Consider the following 17,183-nt stretch of genomic DNA (forward strand, 5'->3'; position numbering starts at 1 on the left):
ATGTGTACTTCTGTTTCAGGAGAAACTATTTGTTCTGGAAGCCTTCACCTGAAGTACAATAAAAAAATAATTAATTTAAAAAAAAAAAAAGTAAAATCAAGACTCAACTAGTAGTTCGCTATTCTTTGTGCACATTAGCATCAACTTTTTTTGAAAAATATGATGTTGGGACTCCACCCTCAGATTTAACTGTTCCAGAGGGAGGCCAGCACTGGGTATTTAAAAAAAAAAAATCTCTAAATGATTATAATTATAGCATTCTTCTAGATGAAGGAGAAATGAGCAAAGATTATGGAACCATAATAGGTATGAGTTGAATCATCAGATAACAGAATTTTAACTGGAAGGACCATTAGAGAGTTTGAGACCCACCTTCTGTTAGAGTGGTGAAGAAACTGAAGTCCGCTGATGCTAAGTGAGTAAGTCAAGGTCTTAAAGGTAGCTAATAGGAGAGCCAGGACTCTGGTCACCTGATCTCATGAACTAATTAAATGGTGAAGGGACATACCTGGAAATCTGGGAGAAGGAATTTACAATATAAATAAAAGGAAGTGACAGTTTTACTCAGAAAATACAAAGCGTATGGTAGTCTAGGGGTGAACACTGTAACAACTTCCAAGGAGAAACTATTAGATAAGTCTATGATGAGTCACAGCAGACTAGCAGGAGAAGCTGGAGCTTGAGGTCTGATAACTAACTATGAGTGAGGGGTGAAAGGGTAAAAACAAAACATAACTTGATAAATACCAAGCAGAATCCAGTTTTGGTGAACTAAAAAAATAATCCCATAAAACACTGAATATGTTCTTATCATGTAATATCAAGTATAGTGCTTGGCATAGTTGGTATAGGGTAAGTGCTCAATTAATGATACCTGCTTCTACACCTCACTGTAGCCACTATGCAAAATCCAACTGAATTGGACCATGCTAGTCCATATGACTGGAATGCCTTGCTATCATAATACAGATATGCATCACTTAATGTCCATGATATATTCCGTGAAATAGGATGTTATGTGTTTGGACATTGTGCGAACACCATATTAAATACTTAGCAAAGCTATATGGGATCCTGTAGTGTACCTGTATTGACTAAAGAGCCAAGATATTGTACACATACAGTACTGTATTTCAGCTGATGTATCTGGCAATACATGAGATTGGATGCTGCTGCCTACAAGTTGAAGCATACACTGTTACATGGTAAACTTTTTATTTGTAAGTAGGGAAAGTTCACATTAAAATAATGATAGATAGTACAGTGTAGTACATACAAAAGCCAGTAACAGAAGTATTATGACTATCAAGACACATGTATTATAGGTTATATATGTACTGTACCATTATACGCCTGGCAGTGCAATCACTTTGTATACAAGAGACATGAGATACATGTGTTGCATGAGGGAAGCTGTTGCATTCACTATGTCCGGTTACATCCCATTCTCTGATCAGGATTTCTGAACTCTATTAAAACCTTATGGAATCACAGATGTATATGTGGTTGGCCGTTGCCCAAACAGACATTATGCAGTGTATGAGTGAGTGTACCTTCACACTCAACGTTTTCTTGCCTAACAATGGTCTCAGACTGAAATTTTGTAACATGCATTACCTAAAAGGAAGAGTACTTTAACTTTCATTTCAGTTCTGAGGAATAAGAGAGAGAGAGAGAGATTGATGGGCCAAGAAGAGGACAGCAATGGGGCCCTCTCTGTTCTCCCTCCTACCCTGTGGGCCAAACTGCAGAGGATGAGAACAGTAGCAGGAGGAGAGATGAAAGATGTCTTGGATAGGCCCTGGTATACGAAAACATTACTCAAGTAGCTTCACCTTACTCGTCTTCTCATCTTAAAACTGGGAGTATAATACCTAATTTACAGGTAAGGCAGGATGTGATATGCTCAACTATATACAGCAGTGCTTCATCTAGTGTCTTCACAGGAGAGACTGTTGTTGTTAGGTGCCGCTGAGTGCATTCTGACTCATAGCGACCCTATGTACAATGGTCCATATAAATTCATTTTTTAGATAAATGATATTACTTTGAGTCATCTCAGAAAAATATAATTTTTTTATTTAAAAAGAACATTAATCATGATGCTGTTTTCTTTAGTGCATACCAAACATAGTTTGATTTTGTTCTTGAGAGGATAGGATGAAGAGTATGAACAGCAGTTATTTCAGCTAAGGGCTGTGGAGCTCCAAGAAGATGTTAAACTGTAAAGGGTTATTTGTCTCCATATTTAATGGCCCCAAATTACTTTTCTTATACTCTGTTGTTCTGACCTCTATTTCCACTATCAAAATATCCTGGTTCTAGTTTGGTTTCCTTGTGGGCGGGCAGTGGTGGTTCAGTGGTAGAATTCTTGCTTTCCATGTGGGAGACCTGGGTTCCATTCCTTCCCAATGCACCTCAAACACAGTCACCATCTGTCTGTCAGTGGAGGCTTGTGTGTTGCAGTGATGCTGAACAGGTTTCAACAGAGCTTCGAGACTCAGACAGACTGGAAAGAAAGGGCAGGCGATCTACTTCTGAAAATCAGCCAGTGAAAATCGTAGGACTCACAATACTCCAATCTCCAATAGATCCTGGGGATGGTGCAGGACCAGGCAGCATTTTGTTCCATTGTGCGTGGGGTCACCATGAGTCAGGGGCCAGCTCAATGACAACTAACTACATCAACAACAACAATTTGGTTCCTAATTTTTCACATAATTTCTAGCCAGTGAGAGGATCTACATTTCTAATTGAGTAAAATGCATGGGCTTTGTGACAGACAGTTGTCACTTGAAACCCACAACCCATTGCTGTGGAGTTGATTCTGACTCAGCAACCCTACAGGACAGAGTTGAGCTGCCCCATAGGCTTTCCAAGGAGCAGCTGATGGATTCGAACTACCAACCTATTGGTTAGCAGCCTTAGCAGCCGAGATCTTACTGGTACTTTATTTCAGGGTGTTTACTTGCTTATTGTGGGTTTATGTCTCATTCCGAAGATGCTAGAAATCTGATCTCAAATGGTACTGTTAGTGTTCCTTGTGATGAAATAGCAAATGTCCATTAATGACAAACTCGGGGAAAGACAATTAAAAACATATCTTTCTACATCTATAAAATAATTGTATAAATAAGAAAAAGAGCTTCTGTGGATTACTATCATTAGAAGTTAAACACTTGGCTTTCGTTGGCTTTGCTCTCCTGAAATGTTATATTTTTACATGTCTTGCATTCCAAACCCTGGAACCAAGCTCAGTGAGCACACAAAAGTGCCCGTGCCACTATCAAGGCAAAGTTGCTTTGAAAATAGAGAAGCAAGGGAAAAAACACAATTAATTAACTTGCTAATTGTTTCCCTTAATGTGAATACCAGCTACTGGAGATATTTTAGCAGTGGTAAATGAGGCTCTTTGCAATCTTGGCAAGGCTAGTGCCATGCAATCTTAGGGGAGCCTGCTTCCATGATGCAACACAGCACAGCCAACCCAGCAGCTTCTTTTGCTCACTCCAAGTTGAGAGCGTTTGCTCCTAAAAGTTGAGAATGAGACTTAGCAGTAATGTTGAAACTCTCACTTTCTACCTTCTTCTCCTAAGTCTTTCAAAATCTACTTGTCCTTTCCAAGTTCATTCTAGGAGTGCTCTCCTTCTTTCATCTACTCCCACAAAGCCTCTGCCTTCTGGAAGTGACAATGCTCACCTTCCTCAGCTCCTCTTACATTTCACAGGCCACACAGTGTCACTGTGATGCTTCTACAATTTCTGATCACAAATACTCACAGTATCTTTTTTTTCATTTTAAAACTAGTTATTTTTATTATCTAAGAAAATTATAAATCATTCTATTTATAGGTTTATGGGTTTTACTTATTAGTTCTTTTTGAATATTTTACTATAATTTTAGAGAAAATTTACATAGCAAATTAGGTTCTCATTTAACAATTTCTGTACATACTATTCAGTAACATTGGTTACACTTTTCATGTGTCAGCACTCTCGTTATTTCCATTCTGGTTGTTCTGAGTTCACTAATCTAGCTTCCTTGTCCCCACTTACCTTCTCATCTTTGGTCTAGGGTAAATGTTGACCATTAGGTCCCATTTAGATGATTGTTTAGAGAAGCACAGTACTCACAGTGATATTATTTATTTTATGAACCACTCTATCTTTTGGTTGATACATGACCTCTGGGAGTGGTTTGAGTTCCAAGTTTAAACAGTATCCCAGGGCAATAGTCCCAGGGGTTCTTCTAGTCTCTACTGGTCCAGTGAGTCTATCCTTTTTTAGGAATTTCAGTTTTGTTCTACATTTTTCTCCCATTCTATCCGGGGCCTTCTATTGTGTCCCTGGTCAGAACAGTCCGTAGTAGTAACTGGGCATCATCTACTTCTTCTGGTGTCAAGGTAGCTGAAGCCATGGTTTATGTAAGCTAACAGTCCTGTAGACTAGTTTCTTCTTTGAGTCTTTGGTTTCCTTCTTTTCCTTTTGCTCCAGACGTGTAGAAACCAATAGTTGTATTTTAGACAGCCACTCGCAAGCTTTTAAGACCCCAGACGCTATTTAAGCAAACTTGGATGTAGAACATTATCTTTATGAACTGTGTTATGCCTAGTGACCCAGTTGTCCCCCAAGACTATGGTTCTAAGCCCTCAAACTCATTTACCCAATCCCATGATGTGTTTGGTTATGTCTAGGAAGTATCCATAACTGTGCTCTCTATGTGCTTTATTTTATGTATGAATATATATGCAGCACAAACATTTATATACATTTGCCTGCAGAAACACCTATACATGTGTACCCGTATATTCATATGTACTTACCTATACATATATAAGCAGATGTGTCTACCTATGTAACCAGACCCATATTTTTTGGTTGGTATTACTGTTGTTGAAAAATTGTATATGTTGTGGCTTTTACCAAAATCATTCCTTATTCTTGTGCACTTCTTAGTGTCATCATTTACCTTGGTCAAGTTGTGCTGCCTTCACCCTTATTTGGCATTGCCTTACTCATCACCAAAACTAACAAGTGTCTACTATTTAGAAAGTGACTTCCCCTCCTTCTCCTTCCCATCGCTGGTAACCACCAAAGGATGTTGCTTTCTGTATGTATACCTATTCCTGTCTTTTTATAATAGTGAGATCATACAGTATTTTTCCTTTTGTGATTGACTTATTTCACTCAGCATAATGTCCTCCAGATTCATCCACATTATAATATATTTTAAGAACTCATCATTATTCTTTATGGCTGCATAGTATTCCATTGTGTGTATGTACCATAGTGTTTATCCATTCATCTGTTAATGGGCAGTTAGGTTGTTTCCATCTTTTTGCTATTGTGAATACTGCTCACAATATATCTTCTGAACTAAATTTTGGGAGCTGAGTTTTTTTTTCTCCTTCCAATAGGCAGATGCATCATATAAAGATCTGGAAACAAAGTGAGCAATTGACCTTCACAGGAAAGCTGAATACCATTGGAGACGACTGTGTCTCTGCTGACACAAATGAGTCTGTGAGTGTTTATGACCATGAATCAGGATTCACTGACATTGATTCCTGGTGCCTACCACAATGCCTGGCATGTTTGTGAACTCTCTATGCTCCTTTGGAATGGGAAATTTAAAATGACGAATTGGTGCTACTGCTACTGGTTATTAGCAAAAGGTTATTGATTGTTACTGAGTTTTCATAATAGTTACTGAATCTTTGCAACAACCTGAGTTTAGAGTTAGACCTCACCACTGATGACTGAATAATTGACTTGTCATTCAAATACTTAGAAGGCATGGCAAACTAGTTATTGATCAGTTTGGAGTAGGGAATAGAAGGGAGAGATGTTTGGGCTTGATCTCTGCCAATGACTGAGGGAAAAGAGACAGTCCATATTCAAAGGAGAGGAGCTGAACTGTGCTGGTGGCTCTTCAGTGCCTCAGTGAAGTGGTCAAAGATCAAAAGCAAGGTCCCCGTTCCATTAAAGATCCTGACTGAAAATCATGAAGTAGGACAGAACTTCCTGCACTGGGTCATATATGGGGGTTGAGAAGGAAGCTGCAGCATAGGAGTTGTCTTAGGAAAGCAAGTCCAACTCTTAGATTCCACCCACTGGTGGGTGGGGAGGCCTAGTACACTGTCAGTGTTGGTTCTGATTGGCTCAGGGACAAAAGTGGCTGAGCCTGAAGATTAAAGGTCAGCAGCACCTGAGTGGGGCTAGGGGAGGTTGAGACTGGAAGTCTCTTCTATTTGGAATGTATGTTCCAAGCAGTAGTGAAAATGACTGCTGTCTAGTGGATAGATTTTCAAATCCTGGTGCTTGATGAAGGCCTGGTGGTCCAGTGGTTAAGTGATTGCCTATGAACCAAAAGGTCAGCAGTTCGAATCCAACAACTGCTCTTTGGAAATCCTATGGGGCAGTTCTACTCTGTCCTGTAGGGTCACTGTGAGTCGGAATTGACTTGACGGCAAAGGGTCTAGTTTGGTTTTTCGTTTGGTGCTTGATGAAATTGTGATGATAACAATCAAACGACTAGACAAGGATGCTGGCTATAGATGAAAACTCCAAACTATTACGAGAAATAAAATTCTGGGAATATTTCACATTCATTTCCATTAGATTCCTTTACTATACAGAAAACAGTGTGAAACAGAGGAAAGAACATGACTTTATAGTCAGAGAGACCTAGCCTCAAACTCTAGCTCCCCTAACTCCTGTCAATATTTCCAACCATATGACTTTTTTCACTTTACTTAATTTCACTGATCATTGGCTTGTTCAAAAATAATATTGGGATAATAAGCACTACTTCAGACGATAGTTTTATGAAAGCATCTGGTATAAGCTCAATTAACCTAACGCACTAAGGACATGGCACAGAAAAGTGGTTAAGAGCTTTGATTCTGGAGCCAGTCGGCCTGAGTTTAAATCTCAGCCAATTGATGTATGTGTGAACTTGCGTAGTTTACTGAATTTTGCTGTGCCTCAGTCTCACCTATAAAATAGAGGTACTGATATTACTTACTTCTTAGAGTTATGAGGATTAAATGAGTTAATACATGTAAAATTTAGCTCCCCGCCTGGCCAAGGGTAAGCATTAAATAAGCCCTGGCCAGAGACAGACGGAGTTCTCACTATCTTGAAGGCTATCACCACTCCTTGTCCTTGTCTTATCCATCTACTGGTGTTTCTTTAAGTGTATGTATTGCGTGAGAGCTGAGGCGGCGATTCACTGTGGCTCTACTCAATATCAGATACTTTTCTTAAGATGTCTTGAGGCAAAGTCAATCTAGGATATGAAAATAAGGAATTTGAAACTCAAAGTACTGAAACACCAGGAAATCACAGTCTCCATGGTCAAGTGGTCAGCAGCAAAAACAGAAGAGAAGCAGAAAGTTCCACAGACTTTTCTGCCTCTAAGATACATTTCTGCCAAAGAATATAGTCCAAATCTATTTCCTCAAACATCCCACTTTGATGTGTGAAAGAATAATTCTCACTTGTGACTGATAAAGGATGGTTAACTAGGAAGAATGCTAGGGAAAATCCAGTCCAGCAGTTCACATATGGTGGGCCATAGTCAAGGGATAATGCATTCCTCTGGATGTGCCCAGATGTGACAAAATACTGACAAACTGTTGACAAAACATTGACAAAAGTATTTGTTGGAAGTAAGGCAATGATAGCCAGAAACTTTGTGGGAGTGGTAACCATGAAAGCATTTTATAGGCACGTAAATAATGAAAACAGTCATTTGAAAGTTCTTGGCGGCTGTGGCACTTGTTTTACGAATGTTGCATCCACAACTCACACTCCATTCTTTCCCTCGAGAAACCTTTTCAAAAGGCATGTTGGTGAAAACTTCATCATACAGCTAAACTTATCTGCTCTACAAACATAAATCGTTTGCAAACTCCAGAACTTTATTACTAGTAGCCATAAATTATTTACTTCACACCTGACTGAGACATACCAGACATACCGTAAAATAACATAGCTTAGAACGCCCATCTAGTCTGATAGTTTCCTTTTGTAGTTGATAAAAGTGATGCTCAGGGAACATAAATAAGTTGCTCAAGGTCACACAGCTAGCGAGTAGCAGAGCTGCCACCCACTTGAGACCAAGGCTGCTGATTTAAGTCCAATGCTCTTTTCACACCACCATATTGCATTTCCTTCAGCAGAGACATGACGATTCAAGTGCATAACGAATTTAGTAGCGCTAGGTGTGACTCACTTTTCCTTCAAGACTTATACCATCTTCCCTTCTTGAAGAGACATCTATTCCTCATTTAGCCACTCGGCCATCTTATAACAGGTACGCGGCTATACTGCTATTTCAAAATATATGCTACTTATTCTAAAACCTACATTTCACGTTCACACATTAAAATACAAATATATGTACCAGGGACTAATCATACATTTACAAAATATTGGGGCTTAGTGTTGCTTAGGCAAAATTTGTGGTTTTTAAAAAATTATTTATTACAGCAGAGCATCTTTAGTTCTAATGACAAGACTGCCTGCAGCCATGTTTAATATTCATTCACTTCTATTCAGGCAGAAAATTGACATTAGATCAGGCCTATTTTTATAAAAGCCATTCTAGCTTTTCTAAAGCAAAGGTATTTTTTTTTCAAATATTATTCAATAATATGCACAGAAAGAATAGCCTCAACTTGTGATATCAAGTGATAACCTTTTATTAGCTACTACATCCATAAGAATGCTTTTTCAGACATTCTGACAGTGCAGCTGACCAGAGAACTGGGAGACTTTGCTAATAAAGAGGACAGACAGCTCAGGCCTTGCCACTGTGTCCTAGAATAGGTCACAAGAGAAATGAAGGATCTTCTCCCTGAGAGAATTGACAGCCACTCATTTTCTCAGTATCTAGGCTGCAGATGTTGGAAAATGTCAACTTACAGAAGAAACAAGGAACTAACCACTGCAGCTTGACTGAGGCAGCCTGCCAGGAACATCGTGGTTCAGTAACTGATGGATAAAAGAAAAAAAAAAAAACCTCATACAAAGATATATACAGACAAGGACAGAGATTTAGGCAAATCCATTTGTCCATTCTTCTAAGAGCCCCAGGCACAATGGGTGCAGTGAAATGAGTATCACTGTGCCCTTGGGTCACAGTAATCTTTATGCAGGCTTTGCTCAGCCTATTTGCTGGTCTCTCTTCAAATTCTTCCTGCCAAGACTGGCTTAACTGACCAGCTGTACGGCTGGACTTCTTTCTCGGCAACAAAGAAAACCATGTGGTCTGGGTTTATTTTATGGGTTGAGAACGGGTAAACAGCAATACAAAAACAAACAAGGACTCAATCAGAGGGAATGAGGAAACACACAGAGGTGCACACTGTGATTGTGCCAAAGACAAGAGCCCTATAGTGCCAGGCTCACTTATATGGCCCTTCCTCTACTGTGGCCCATAGGCTTGTGGCTCTGCAGAAGGCAAAGGCCTGAAAATAGTGCTGCCAGTCCAGGAAGGTGAGGGAGAGGGCATCACAGAACCTCTCAGGGTATCTACCTTCTAAGAGTTGGGGTATGTGTGGGAGACAGTCTTTTCTCAGGGTTGTTCTTTCCCCTAGAGGAAGACAAGTCCCCTAAAAGAAGACAGCAGATGGCAAAAACCAAAAAAAAACAAACACCAAACCTGTTGCCTTCAAGTTGGTTCTGACTCATAGCAACCCTACAGGACAGAGTAGAATGGCCCCACAGGGTTTCCAAGGAGTGGCTGGTGGATTCAGACTGCCAACCTTTTGGTTAGCAGCTGAGCTTCCAGGGCTCCAAGTGTGCAGCAGCCCCCAGGAAATGAGCAAGATTAAAATCACCCACCTAATTACCTTGGGTCTTGTTAGGGAGGGAATTCCTGGTTATTTGGACAGTGGTGACTCAGTGATAGAATTCTTAACTTCCATGCAGGAGATACAAGTTTGATTCTTAGCCAATGTACCTTGAGTGCAACCACCACCCATCTGACAGTGAAGGCTTGAGTGCTGCTACGATGCTGAACAGGTTTCAGCAGAGCTTCCAGACTAAGACAGACTAGGAAGAAAGGCCTGGAAATCTACTTCTGAAATTCAGCCAGTGAAAGCACTATGGATCACAATGGTCTAATCCCATTATGAATGGGGGCACCAGGAGTCAAGGCTGACTCAATGGTGGCTAACAACAACAAAATATTGACAGGAAATAGTAGGTCCTTATCTATAACAGAGAGAAATGTCCTTAAATATAAAACTTTATTTTACTGAATGTTTGCCTCTTTTATCTTAGTGCTTTTTAATCAATAAAATAGAATTACCCAAACCCAATGGGGGACTCTTCCTGAGGGTCAATCATCTTGAAGTAACTATTATAATACTGGTTCAGCAAATAAGCAACTTTTTATGAGATGGGAAGATTTACATAATATCATGAAAACAGCAATATTTCTCATCCAAATAGCAGGTAATATTAAGCAATCATAAGTAGGATACTAGAGAGTTGGTAAATAGGGGTTATTATTTTTGGGGGTGGGATTTGGATGAAATAATTTGAAGTTTGCATGGAAGAACAAGTCTCCAAGAATTTTATAAAATTACGAGATAAAAGAATAGATTATGTGTGCATTTGAGGCTGAGGAGGAAGTTGATTTTCCTTACCAGCTATAAAACTTATTATAAAGTTTCTTTAATCAAACCAACACAAGAGCAGAGCTGACAAATAGATCAATAAAGAATCCAGAAAAACATCTGAGTATCCCTGGGAAACTGACAACTGACAGAGATGGTATTTTAATGTAGAGGAGAAAACATACCTTGTTTAATCCTTTCTCTTCTAAATTAAAACTAATAAAGTTTATTAAATTTTGCTGCTACCATTAACTAACCATTTTGAGGAAAACAAATTTGGATCTCATCATACACCAAATACACCTACTGCTCACTAACTGACTATCTCATTATCCAACATTTCACATTTATGACAATAATAAAAAATCTACTATCCCACTATTTTGCGTATTAATGACATATATCTAGCAGTTAACTCACATCGAGGTGTGAGGTGAGAGTAACACTGGCTGTGATGATTAAGGTTAGATTTCAGCTTGGCTGGGCCATGACTCTCAATGGTTTGGCAGTTATGTAATGAAGTAATTTGGCAGGGTAATGATGTAGTGATCCTCTATTTTGTGATCTGATCTGGTCATCCTCCATTTTCTCATAACACCAATTTTCGCATAATGACCTGGTCTTTGGAACCTAACCATGTTGATAAGTGACGAGCAGGTGTACAAAAATAAATTCTAGATGAATTAAGGATTTAAATGTTAAAAAATTTTTAAATATAATTAAATTTAGGAGAATAATTGTTCAACATTAAGAGAAACAGGTTCTTAAGCAAAATAGGAATCTCCAAAGCTATAAAGGAAAAGGCAGTTTTGATTATAAAAAGAAGTTCAAGAGAAATGCTTAGAATGATAAATGGTTCTATAAACAATGTCAAAGGACAAATGATAGACTGGAGAAAGTGTTTACAAAACACATGAGAGGTTGATAGTCAAATTCTGTAATATATAAATTGATAAGAAAAGGGCATAGAAACCAATAAAAATATGGGCAAAGAATACAATTCAGGTCTCAAAATACAATTCGCAAAAGAGCTGGTCTGAATGGCTAATAAATGGATGAAAAGTCTGGGAAGTACAAATTAAAGGTACAATCAAGTGGCATATTTCATTAATTACACTGGCATTAATTACTGAAAACACTAATCCCCTGTGGTGGCCAGGACACAAATGTTCTCTCACGTGCTGTTGTGGAAATGTGGATGCTACAGCTTAAGAAAATAATACAATAATATCTAGTGTAGTGATCCCCCACCCCACAAAGCAGCTCTGAAAATAACTCAAAGATCCAGCAATTAGCAAATGCTAAAATAAATTATGGCTAAATATATATTGTTGTATAAAATACAAAACGTTACACAACTATTAAGAAGAATGAGTTATATCTTTAGCTACTGATATGGAGGGATGTCCATGAAAGCTTGTTTACTGAGAAAAAGCAAGTTATAAATAAATGTATAAAGTATAATACCATTTCCATAGATACAACCAAAAACTCTACACACATGTACTTATATTTGTATGAACATGGGGAAAGAAGGATTTGTACCAAGCTGAAAATACTGATTATTGTGGAGGGAGGGAGGTAGAGGCGGGAAGTTGAGTAACGAGATAAACAGAAAAAAAAAAAGTCTAGTGCAAAATGGAAATACAGCGTGATATGAATAAAAGTATGGGATATAAAACTCTATCTACAATAAAATTTCAAGTATATAAACATTGAGCATGCATAAAAATAGAGACATAAATTGGAAAAGGCTCAATTGGAACCAGGTATTGAAAGGTCTTTGATACCAGGCTGAAGGTCACTGACTTATCCTGTACACAATGGAGAGCCATCAAAGGTTTAAAACACACAAGTAATATGATTATAAGAGATGTTGCCAAGATCGGCCTCATTTCAGGGTATAATAGGAGCACAGTGGTTAGGAGCTTGGGCTTTGACTTCAGCCTGATCTGGGTTCAAATCCCAGCTCAATCACTTACTTGGGTGTGACCTTTGTTACATTATTTAATTCCTTTAAGCTTCTGTTTCCTTATCTATAAAATAGGAATAATAATAATACAAGGTTGTTGTGAGTATTCAATGAGATCATGTATGAAAAGCACTTAATATGCTGTATGTTAGCACAGAGTAAGCAGATGCATTCATTACTACTGTTGTTTGTATAGGTGTTATCAGAGACCCCTAGAGGTAGTGAGATTAGTAGGGAACTATTGAAAGATTCCAGGAAAAATCTGAAAACAGCTGTGCAGCAGTCATCAGGAAAGACCAATCACTAGAGAAAGACATCATGTTTGGTAAAGTAGAGGGTTAGAAAAAATGAGGGAAACCCTCAATGAAATGAGTGGACACAATTGTCTCAAGGATGGGACTCAAACATAACAGTGATCATGAAGATGGAGTATTGTGTTATGCATAAGGTCATCATGTGTCAGAACTGACTCAAAAGCAACTAACAACAACAGTAATTCAATGCAGCCAGAGTGTAACATAAGAAAAGGGATGTGTGGGTGTGCGCGCATACTTGCATGCACATGTGCTTACAGGGGAGAGGTAGTGGCAGTAGGAATGAATGTAGGAGAGGATCTAAGAGGTAAAAATCTACAAGACCATCTCAATATCAAGGATGACTTCAGAGTTTCTGGATTAGATAATAATGCTACTAACGGAGACGACCTGACTTGGGAGAGAAGAATAAAATGAGTTTGGTTTGACATATAACAATAGCTAACATTTATTGAGCGTTTATTATGTCAGGCAGTGTTATTCAATGTATTATCTCTTATGATCCTCACAGTAACCCTATGAAGTTGGCACAATTACTTTCCCCATTTCAAAGATGAGGAAACTGAAGAACAAAGATATTAACCAACTTGTCCAGAGTCACAGAGCTAACAATTGCTGGAACTAAGTTATAAACAGATGGAGAGAATTTCAAATTGAGGTCATGGTCAAAGGTGTTAAGGGCTGCCAAGAATCTAGAAGGATTAACATTGAAAAAGACATTGGATTTGGCAATAGGGAAGCGACCTTATTCTTGTTAGGGTCTGATCTCAATGGATTTTAGAGCAGAGCACATAGAAAAGATGATAAACATAGACAACTTTTTCAAGGAATGTTAACAGCCAAGGGAAGGAGACAGGCAGGAAGTTATAAATCTTGACTCTGCCTACAACCTTCCAATGGCTACTGATCTCCTTCAAAATAAAATATAATCCTTACCTTGGTCTAAAACGTCCTATCTGGTCCACCACCTGCCTACCATGTTGATATCATCGCTTACAATTCTCCCCCTGGTTAATTGTGCTCCAGTCTCACTGGTCTCTTTCTTGTTCCTGGCCCACACAAGCCTTCTCCTGTCTCATGGACTCTGCACTTTACTGTTCCTCAGCCTAGACCACTCTTCCCCTAGATATTTGCATCTCTTCATTTTGTCTCTGTCATGTCTCCTTATAAGAGGCCTTCCCTGATCAACTTATTTAAAACAGCATCTCCTCCACTCCCTGTCCTTTTCCATTTGCCTTCCTGCTTTATCTTTCTTCATAATACTTACCAACATCATATATTTACTTGTTTAGTGTTTGTCTTCTCATGCCAATATGAACGCCACAAAAACAGGGACTTTGTTTTTGTTCTTTGTAATATCTCCAGCAACTGGAACCATTGTTAATTGAAGATAAAAACCAAAAAACCAAACCTGCTGCCGTCAAGTCAATTCTGATTCATAGCGACCCTATAAGACAAAGTAGAACTGCCCCACAGGGTTTCCAAGGAGCAGTTGGTGGATTCGAACCACTGACCTTTTGGTTAGCAGCCAAGCTCTTAACCACTTCACTGCTGGGGCTCCTTAATCCATGATAGGAGCTCAATAAAGATTTGTTAAAAGAAGTAAGAAATAAATCTGGGAGGCATTGTATGAGTTTCCCAAGAAACTCACAACTTAATTGTGTGTGTATAATGCACACATACCCACTCACACACATATATACAAATAGTATTCAAGTGAGTACAAGTGAAGGTAGTGTAGAAACAGAGTACTCAAACCTCATAGACTAGATGGTGGGGTAAGGTCAACTAGGAAATACTTTGTGCAAGTGAAGAGATTCAAGTTAGGTTTTCGGCAGAGGACAGGAACTCGAATTTGCAAGAAGGGAAGTATAAGCGAGGGAAAAGTAATGTTTTATCCAAAGGCATGGGGTGGGAGGTGAGCTGAAAGAGAAAATCATGCGGAGACACTCAGTTGTCTTGAGGGCTCAAAGTGTATTATTAATGACCTCTCTCTTTCTCTCTCTCTCTCACACACACACACATACACACACACATTACTGACCGAAGAAAATCCTATAGTGAAACTGCATTTTGCTTGTTAGTTTTATTTATTTGTGACTTTTACACTGCCTTCCTCCAACAAGTTTCAGGAAATTTTATGACTGAAACAGAGAATGCAATTTTTTAAAAAATTATGAAGTTTCATATCACTTCTGTTTAGGATGCATTGAAACCCTGACTAAGCCACTCCTGTGTCACTGAATGCCTTAGTTGATGGCTAAGCCACTGGTTCTCAATTCTGATTTCACTTTATAATCACTGGGAGAGATTTATGAAATATGTATGTCCAGGTCCCACTCCAGACCAGTGAAATTTGAAAACTTTAGGGTGGGATCTCCTTAGGGGCTTATAAATGCATTCAGATAGAGAGGCACTGAGCAAATGCATTTTCCCCAGATAGTATCCCTGAGCACGCAAAGATGTCCAGAGGAGCTATGATGTCCATGAGCACAGGAGAGATGAATTAGAGAAAGGGCATTTCCTGCCAATAACAACAATGTATTGAGACTTTTATAACCTGATTTCTTGTCTACTGATTTCTCTTCACATCTTCAATCTGTTTGGATAAAATATGAGTAATCACAAGAATTTCCTACAGACGTAATCAGGAAATACAACTCCTGAGAAACATGTGGTGACAAAGACAGAGATAAATGCTATGGCTGGTCAAGGACAAATGTTAGGGTGTTTGGTCAACATGAGTTATAGACATTTGTGAATCAACTCAGACACCTATGTATCTCAATAAGAACAACTTTTATTGATCTCTCTCTCTAAGGCATTGCTCTCTCTTCCAATTTCTGAGATCCAATTCTTTATTTTAAACTTAGCTTAAAATGCACAATAAAGATATTTACAATCTATGCATCCATAGTTCACTGAAACAGAGGTTCATGTTTATTAATGTATATTTTTGATACCTGTTACAATGGCAAAAATTCAGTTTATTAAGTGATAAAAGAAGCTAGGCAAAGAGAAATTAGGTATAAAATGCCATCCAACACTTCTGGAAGCACTGAGCATGTTAGGCTGCTCTGTATTTACTTACACACACCTGAATGTCAAGACCTGGCACCTGTAGTCTAATGGTTTGATACTATTCATAATTAACTCAGCGATTTGATACTCACAATATTGATCAGTTCTAAGACTCTGGCCCCCGGCTTCCTACTTGTATTAGTTTTCTATCACTGCTACGATAAATTACCACAAACACAGTAGCTTTAAACAACACAATTCATTATCTCCTATTTCTGCAGGTCAGAAATTCTGGTGACTCAATTGGTTTCTCTTTCCAAAAACTGGATGCTCACAAGGGCATCACAAGCTGAGAAGTCAAGGCATCTGTAAGCCTGAGCTCTTATCTGGGGGCCCTGGGGAAAGAGTTCACTTGCAGGCTCGGTCCAGTTGTTGGGAAAATTCACCGTGGTTGTAGGACTGGGGTCCCCATTTCCTTGCTGACCGTCAGTCAGAAGTATCTCTCAGATCCTTACATTTTCTGTTGTTGTTGCTGTTAGGTGTCATGGAGTCAATACTGACTCATAGAAACCACATGTGATAGAGTAGAATTGCCCCACTGAGGTTTCTAGGCCGTAATCTTTACAGAAGCAGATTGCCAGGTCTTTCTCCCATGGAGTCGCTGGGTGGGTTTGAACCATCAACCTTCCAGTTAGCAGTTGAGCGCTCAACCATTGTGCTACCAGGACTCCTTGCATCTGTGTATTTCATCAGTCAATCCCAAGTCAACTTGAAATTTCACAAAGTCTACCTTTCTTCATGCAGGTTTCATGCTTTTGTTATTAGATAAGATAAATGTTATCAAGAACTTTGAAGACTCTGGTTCCTTGTAAAACACAGGAATAGTGAGCCCTTTCCCAGAAAAACAAAATACGAAAGAGCGTTTAAAAAATGTTAATGTTACCTGGCATTTATCTTGCCCATAGCAAGTTGAAAGCAAGCCATAAAGGTAGTTACAATCCTCATGATTAGCTCTGTAACAATTTGTTTATTTTATTTTATTATTACTATAAAAACCAATTGCAACTGAGTTAATTCCAGTGTAGAACTGTGCTCCATAGGGTTTTCAATGGCTGAATTTTTTGGAAGTAAATCTTCAGAACTTTCCTCTGAGGAGCCTCTGGGTGGATTGGAACCTCCAACACTTGGGTTAGCAGCTGAGGGTGTTAACCATTTACACCCGCCAAGGACCCCATTATTACTATAG

This window comes from Trichechus manatus, unplaced genomic scaffold (genome assembly GCF_000243295.1).
Source record: "Trichechus manatus latirostris isolate Lorelei unplaced genomic scaffold, TriManLat1.0 scaffold00075, whole genome shotgun sequence".
Lineage (NCBI taxonomy): Eukaryota > Metazoa > Chordata > Mammalia > Sirenia > Trichechidae > Trichechus > Trichechus manatus.